At 41.0% G+C, this 8,612-nt stretch overlaps 1 pseudogene; it reads left to right on the top strand.

The window, feature by feature from the left end:
* The first annotated feature begins 3,533 nt into the window (after positions 1-3,533).
* Positions 3,534-6,186, top strand: LOC131613310 (uncharacterized; annotated as a pseudogene).
* Positions 6,187-8,612: the final 2,426 nt, after the last annotated feature.

Below are 8,612 nucleotides of genomic sequence, written 5' to 3'. Positions count from 1 at the left end.
TATCTTTTGCCCTTAGTGGCTTTTCTTCAAAAGTTTAGACACCGTTAATTGTCGAAACGAGTGGTTATACCCCACGGTTTTGAAATTGATTGATATAATGAGATCTTTTCCGCGTGAGAGAGCTAGTGGCATACTCGTCGATTTTATCCGAGTTGGAGCCCTTCTTTCATTAGCGATGCAAAGAACTCGTTTGTTCTCATGCTCAAGATCAATGGCTGAGTATTTCTCTCCAACGACGATAAAGTGTTTATTCGTTTTAAAAATGTTTTCCCAAAAAGCGGAACTACATTAGCTCTGACTTCTCCATTGCACCGAGGAGGTATGTAGGCCCAAAGCTAAACGCTTTGCCGAGCTTATTTTAAAAATAAAACAAACCCTTTTTTAACACACACACACACATATTTTCAAAAAGGTTCCCGTGGGGTACCACGGATATGAGGGGTGCTTTAAACCTTCCCCTTGTATAATCAACACCCGAACCTGAGTTCTCTTTCTTGTTTTAAAAAACAAAACTTTGGGGTTTTACGTTCTTTTCCCTTTTCCTTTGAAAAAATAAAGCGCGGTGGCGATTTCAAACGGAATATTGATTCGAGTCAATTTCATGGCTTCGATATCAGATTTTCCCCGCTACAGAAAAATGGCGACTTCACTGGGGATGCAGTTTTAAGTGTGTTAAGCCTATTTTTGTTTATCTGTGTGTTTTTATCTGTATATATTATTGTGTGCTTTGTTTGTTTACCTTCTTTTTTTTCTTTTTGGTGCTCGATGGTTCCTCTGTGATGAGATAAAGTTCTAACCCGGACTTTGGTGAGTAACTTGAGATAGGAGGTGGTAAGACCAATAGTCGCATGTCAGGAGCAATCCTTACCATGAGCGTCATATGGTGGAACCCCAATCAGTGGAGGCCTCATGGAAGGTAGTAGAGGTTGTTACGAACCATCGTGATAACGCTATTACTTTCAATAGTGAGTGTCCGTAGAAGCTGAATGGCCTAGAACCCTTTTAACCAATCTAAGCCTTTTTAGGATGTAGTGCAGAAACAAGATCAAGTACCAATTTGAGCTTGTTGTCATGCGATACTACGCTCAGACGAGGTCTTTTTAGGCATATTATTGGCGCCCATGAGCAATTGTGCGTGCCGGTAATATCCGATAGAAGATTGAAAACTCTGGGAACCTTTGTAGAACCCGATTGGCAGGTACAAAATTCCCTAGAACACTCCTTGTGGGATGGGTAGACCCATGGCTCCATGCTCGTGACGTCGAACCTTTGAACCTGGACTGTGTGATTTTGTGTGATTTGATGTGACCTTGTGTGCTCTTGATTGTGATTGATGCATAAACCATGCATTCATGCATTCATAAAAATAACATTCACAAATGGTTTTCAAGGAACTTAGAGACATTTTTTGTAAACATAACAGGTACCATGGATCAAAAGAGAAGCATCAAGAAGTACACTTTCAGAAATTCAAGTGCAAATGAATTGAAAGAGCTAGCAACTTTGGTTCCTAATCTTGACAACTTCAAAAGCCGTTATGGGAAATTGATCTCTATTTTGAAGACCAAAGTGGAAAAAGGGATTCTTGAGACTCTTGTGCAGTTTTATGACCCGGTTTATCATTTTTTCACCTTTCCTGATTATCAGCTTATGCCCACTTTGGAGGAGTATTCTTATTGGATTGGTTTGCCAGTTACGAATGATATACCGTTTAGTGGTCTGGAGAAAGAGCCTCAAGTTGATGAGATAGCAGAGCTCCTTCATTTGAAAATATCAGATGTGAAAGCAAACATGACTAAAAAAGGAGGAATTTGGGGGTTGACTTCTAAGTTCTTGATTGGAAAGGCTTCTATGTTGGCTAGTAAAGGAAGTATGATTGCTTTTGAGACATTTCTGGCCTTGCTCATCTATGGTTTGATACTCTTTCCCAACATTGACAACTTTGTCGATGTTAATGCTATTCGGATTTTCATGATTGGGAATCCTGTGCCCACTTTGCTTGGGGATACTTATCATTCCATTCACCATAGGAATGATAAGAAAGGTGGACTTATCAACTGTTGCACTCCGTTGCTCTATAAGTGGTTTATTTCGCACTTACCTCAAGCTAAGAGTTTCTTGAACAATCCTGATGGTCTCTCATGGTCTCAGAAGATCATGCCTCTTACTAATGGGAATATCCGTTGGTACAATCCTGCTTATGACATCGGTGAGATTATTGATAGTTGTGGAGAATTCCCTAATGTACTTCTTCTTGGTATACAAGGAGGAATTACCTACAAACCCATTCTTGCAAGGCGTCAATTTTGCTACCCCATGAAGGAGCGACCTGCTAGTATTCTTGTGTCAGGAATCTTCTATCTTAATCAAGATGGAAATTCGGATATGAGAAATCGGTTTGTGCGTGCTTGGCACCATGTTGATAGGAAGAGACATTTGGGAACGAAACAATGTGTTGCTCTCAAAGACTACACTGATTGGGTTCAAGCTAGAGCTCATACTTTTCAGATGCCTTATTTACTCGAGGAGCCTTCTCTACTCGTTACTCCACCATTGTCTTCCACTACCCCTGTTGAAAGTAGTGAAGAACATCTAGAGCTCGTGGCTAAGTTGAGAGCGGAAAAAGATGCTTTGGAGTTTGAGAACAAAGAGTTGAAGATACACTTGAAAGAAAAGGATGAAATGCTTGATATCCAAGATGGTTGGTTGATGAAAAAGGATGATCAGATTCGTCATCAAGAAGAGCTACTTCAACAACATGGTGAAAAGCGAAAGAGACAACAAGAAGATTCAGTTGCACGAAAAGAAGTTGCTGATAAGCTGATGGTCGAGAATGCTCATTTGAAGGCCTTTTATGAAGATGAATTGGAGAAGCTCCGTAGGAAGCTGCAGAGAGGAGATGGATCTTCGTCAGAAGTGTTCCCTTCTAGTTTTTAGCTTTTCCTTTGTTTTGTAATTTTGGATCTTTGAATCCTTTTGTATGCTTTTCCATTACTAATGAAAGAATATTGTTATGTTTTATGATGTTTTTTGCTAAATGTTTACAATTAATGTCTTAAAAGTTCCTTGAAAACCAAAATAAAAATCATTTGCATTGCATTCCATGCATCATTCTGCATTTTGGTCTTGCTTCCGAGAGTATTCCCGAGGTCTTATTCAGTGTTCTTCATACAGAATCAAGCTGTCTCACCGGTATAACACTCGAGCTAACTGCAAGAAGAAGATGGAAGGTCTTGAACAAGAGAATCGTGAGTTACGTGAAGAGGTCGTTACTTTGAGATCTGGTGTGGATCGTCTCACTGCTCTAGTTGAGACATTGATGGCTGCTCAGAGTCAGAATCAGAATCAGAATCAAGTTCCTCCTCCTAATGCCCAAGCTCAGGGTCAGACCACTGTAATTACTGAAACTGCTGCTACAACCATTCCTGCTATTCCTGTTGGTGCTACTCAGCAACGGATGCCTAATGGATATCCCTGGGGCATGCCTGAAGGTTATTTGTCTGTTCCTGAGATGACTCGTCCGTTGACTCCTGTTATGGTCAACACATCTCCTATTGTTCATACTGGTCCTTTTGTCCCAGAGCCCATTTATGATGCTGCTCCAAGTGAAATTCATGACAGAATGGATGGTTTCCAAGATCAGTTTGAAGAATTGCAGAAAGAGATGAAAGCCTTGCGTGGGAAAGAACTGTTTGGAAAGAACGTGCATGATCTTTGCCTTGTTCCCAATGTGAAAGTACCTGCTAAGTTCAAGCTGCCTGAATTTGAGAAGTATAAAGGAAATTCCTGTCCTCAGGCACACCTGGTGATGTATATAAGGAAGATGTCCACTCACACTGATGATCAACGTCTGTTGATTCACTATTTCCAAGACAGTTTGACTGGAGCTACTTCTAAGTGGTATATGGGCCTTGATAGCACCCATATTCGCACTTTCAATGACTTAGCTGAGGCGTTCGTGAAACAATACAAGTATAATGTGGACATGGCTCCTGATAGGGATCAATTGCGAGCTATGATGCAGAAAGAGAAAGAATCCTTCAAGGAGTATGCTCAGAGATGGCGTGAGGTTGCCGCCCAAGTGGTTCCTCCGATGGAAGAAAAAGAGATGACAAAAATTTTCCTTAAGACTCTTGGTCCATTTTACTATGAAAAGATGATTGCAAGTGCTCCTGTAGACTTCACCGAAATGGTGGGTATGGGTGTCAGATTGGAAGAAGCTGTGCGAGAAGGTCGTTTGGTTCGAAATGACAATTCATCTGGGGGTGCGAAGAAGTATGGTTCTTCACTCCAGAAGAAGAAAGAATCAGATGCTAATGCTGTTTCTCATGGGAGGAATAGTCGATTCAGGAATCAATCTCAACAAGTGGCGTCAGTAACTCCTATCGTGAATTCAGTGCCTGTAGCTCCTGTTAATCAACAACCAGCAAGGCGGAATCCGTATCCTCGGGTTAATATTGACCCTATCCCTATGACGTACACTGAATTATATCCTGCTCTAATTCATAAGAAGTTGGTTCAACCAAGGTCACCACCTCCTGTGCCAGAGAAACTCCCTTGGTGGTATAAGGCTGATGCCACTTGTGCTTATCATCAGAATGCTCCTGGGCATGACTTAGAGAATTGCTGGCCTTTGAAGAATGAAGTTCAGAGACTGGTTCGTTCTGGTATACTTTCTTTCCGTGATATTGGTCCAAATGTGCAGAACAATCCGTTGCCAACTCATGAAGCGTCTGCTGTGAATATGGTATATGGATGCCCTGGGAAGTATAAGATTTATCGTGTGGAACACATCAGAGGATCATTGGTAGAGATGCATGCCACCCTGTGTGAGTACAGTCATTATGAGCATAACCATGCTGCTTGTAGGATTTGTTCAGTCAATCCTCGAGGATGTTATATTGTGAGAAGAGACTTACAAGAGATGATAGATCAAAGGCTCATTGAGATTCTGAGGGATAGAGATGAAGATGATGTTAATGTGATTGAACCTTGCTTTGAAATCCCGGAATGTGTAGAGATTGGTTATCATGGCAAAGCTGCTGTGGAACCTCTTGTGATACGTTTGCCTGGATCTGTACCTTATAGTTCTGATAAAGTTGTACCGTACAGATACAATGCCACCATGCTGGAAGCTGGAAAAGAAGTTGAGATTAAGCCTCTGTCTTCTGTTGAGAATATAGCCGATGTCAGAAGAGTAACTAGAAGCGGACGAGTTTTTACTCAGCCTCAAACAGTTGTGGATGTCCAGAAGAATCCTACTCAAGTACCTGTGACTATAATGATGCGACAAAAGTGAATGCTGGGTCATCCTCAGGAGAGGAGATGGATGAGATTTTGAAGCTTATCAAGATGAGTGATTATAAGATTGTGGATCAGTTTCATCGCACTCCGTACAAGATCTCTATAATGGAGCTGCTGACGAGTTCTCCTGCTCACAGGGATTCTTTGATGAAAATACTCGATCAAGCCTTTGTGGATCATGATGTGACGCTGGATCAGTTTAATGGGGTGGTGAGTAATATCACTGCATGTAACAATTTGAGCTTCAGTGATGAAGATTTGCCTGAGGAAGGAAGAAATCATAATTTGGCTTTGCACATCTCGGTTAGTTGCAAAGATGACTCAATGTCTAATGTGTTGATCGATACTGGATCATCTCTGAATGTCATGCCAAAGTCCACTCTTGCTAAGCTGTCTTATGGTGGCACACCAATGAGATTTAGCAATGTGATTGTCAAGGCTTTTGATGGGTCGAAGAAATCAGTGGTCGGAGAGGTTGATTTGCCTATTTGTATTGGACCGTTTGTCTTCAAGATTACTTTTCAAGTGATGGACATTTTTCCTGCATACAGTTGCTTATTGGGACGCCCATGGATCCATGAGGCTGGGGCAGTCACTTCAACTCTTCACCAAAAGTTGAAGTTTGTGAAAGATGGAAAAATGGTTATTGTGAATGGAGAACAAGCTTTGCTGATTAGTCATCTCTCTTCGTTCCGTACCATAGAGGCTGATGAAGTGGTCATTGGAACTGCATTCCAAGCCCTGTCTGTTAATGATGAAATCAAAAAGGATGAAGCTTCCATTGCCTCCTTCAAAGATGCTCAACTGGTGGTTCAGAATGGACATTCAGGAGTCTGGGGACAAGTGGTGAGTCTACAAGAGAACAGGAATAGAGCTGGTCTGGGATTTTCTGCCTCAGACAAGTCTGCGATGAAGTCTGAATCTGCTTTTCGTCCTTATCAAGAGATGTTCCATAGTGCTGGGTTTCTACATCCGACTTCTCCAGAGGTGAACGCTATTGTTGAAGATGAATCAGAGCCAGAAATGCCAAGCTTTGTGACCAACGGAAAGATGATTAAGAACTGGATCACCATTGACATTCCTGAGTGTACTCATGTCTCAAAGTAATTTGCTTTTATGTTTTTCAAAATCCTTTCATTCTGCCCAAGATGAAAGTGAAGTTGTTGGGGCTGTTTTCTGTTTGTTTTAAACATTAAAATCATCAATAGAAGTCATTTTGTTTCTGCATATACATGATTTTTATCTTTTTGCTTTTTCTGGAAAGTGGTAACACAAAAAACCTTAAAAAATGTTTTCATTTTTTCCATAATCTGCACGATTACATGTTTGCATATATCTTTCCTTTTCCTGAAATAATAATCATTTGTGCAGATTAATCAATAAAACCGTTGAAAGTAATGACCCTGCGCCCTCTCCTAACTTCGAGTGTCCTGTGTATGAGGCGGAAGAAGAGAGTGATGAATGTATTCCTGATGAGATTTCCCGACTGCTTGAGCACGAGGAAGACACCATTCAGCCATATAAAGAGCCGTTAGAAGTCATCAACTTGGGTTCTGAAGAAGATAAGAAAGAAGTCAAGATTGGGGCACTGCTTGGTCAAGATGTTAAGAAGAGGATGGTAGAGCTTCTTAAAGAGTATGTTGACATTTTTGTGTGGTCCTACCAAGATATGCCTGGGTTGGACACAGATATTGTGGAGCATCGTTTGCCATTGAAACCAGAATGTCCTCCTGTCAAGCAAAAGTTAAGAAGGAGTCATCCTGATATGGCAGAAAAGATTAAGAATGAGGTCTTGAAACAGATAGATGCAGGTTTCCTTGTCTTTTCTGTATATCCTCAGTGGATTGCCAATATTGTGCCTGTTCCAAAGAAAGACTGAAAAGTTCGTATGTGTGTTGATTATAGAGATTTGAACAAAGCCAGTCCAAAGGATGATTTTCCTCTACCTCACATTGATATGTTGGTAGATAGCACGACCAAGTTTGAGGTTTTCTCCTTTATGGATGGTTTTTCAGGATACAACCAGATTAAGATGGCACCTGAAGACATGGAAAAGACAACCTTTATCACACCATGGGGGACATTCTGTTACAAAGTGATGCCATTTGGGTTGAAGAATGCTGGTGCGACGTATCAAAGAGCCATGACTACTCTTTTCCATGATATGATGCACAAAGAAATCGAGGTTTATGTGGATGACATGATTGCCAAGTCCCAGTCAGAGGAAGGGCACATGGAGGATCTTTTGAAGTTGTTTCAGCGTTTGAGAAAGTATCGTCTCCGCCTAAATCCAAACAAATGCACTTTTGGTGTCCGTTCCGGAAAATTATTGGGTTTCGTTGTCAGTCAGAAAGGAATTGAAGTGGATCCTGATAAAGTTAAAGCAATTCAGGAAATGCCAGCACCAAAGACTGAGAAACAAGTGAGAGGTTTCCTCGGACGTTTGAATTATATCTCCAGGTTCATTTCCAATATGACTGCTACCTGTGAGCCAATCTTCAAGTTGTTAAAGAAAAATCAGGGATGTGTGTGGAATGAAGATTGTCAGAAAGCTTTTGACAACATCAAAGAATATCTGCTTGAACCTCCCATTTTGCTCCCTCCAGTTGAGGGAAGACCTCTAATTATGTATCTCACAGTGCTTGAGAACTCAATGGGATGTGTGTTGGGTCAGCATGACGAGTCTGGTCGAAAAGAGTATGCAATATACTACCTTAGCAAAAAGTTTACCGAGTGCGAAACAAGATACTCGCTGCTTGAGAAAACTTGCTGTGCTTTGGTGTGGGCTGCTCGCCGACTGAGACAATATATGTTGAACCACACCACCCTATTGATTTCCAAAATGGATCCAATTAAGTATTTATTTGAGAAACCTGCATTAACTGGAAGGATTGCTCGTTGGCAAATGTTGTTATCAGAATATGATATTGAATATCGAGCTCAGAAAGCTGTGAAAGGAAGTGTGTTGGCAGAGTACCTCGCTCACCAACCAATTGATGATCATCAATCTATCATAATGGACTTCCCAGATGAAGATATAATGTATTTGAGATCTCAAGATTGGGATGAACCATTGCCAGAAGAAGGGCCGGATCCTGAATCCAAATGGGGTTTAATTTTTGATGGAGCTTCTAATGTTCATGGCCATGGAATTGGCGCCATTATCATCACTCCACATGGATCATATGTTCCTTTCACTGCAAGGATATGTTTTGACTGTACAAATAATATTGCTGAGTATGAAGCTTGCATCATGGGACTTGAAGAGGCCATTAATCTGAGAATTAAGATTCTTGATGTTTATGGAG

Source organism: Vicia villosa, linkage group LG6, assembly GCF_029867415.1.
Source record: "Vicia villosa cultivar HV-30 ecotype Madison, WI linkage group LG6, Vvil1.0, whole genome shotgun sequence".
Taxonomy (NCBI): Eukaryota; Viridiplantae; Streptophyta; class Magnoliopsida; order Fabales; family Fabaceae; genus Vicia; species Vicia villosa.
This window is presented reverse-complemented; position numbering and strand designations above follow the sequence as displayed.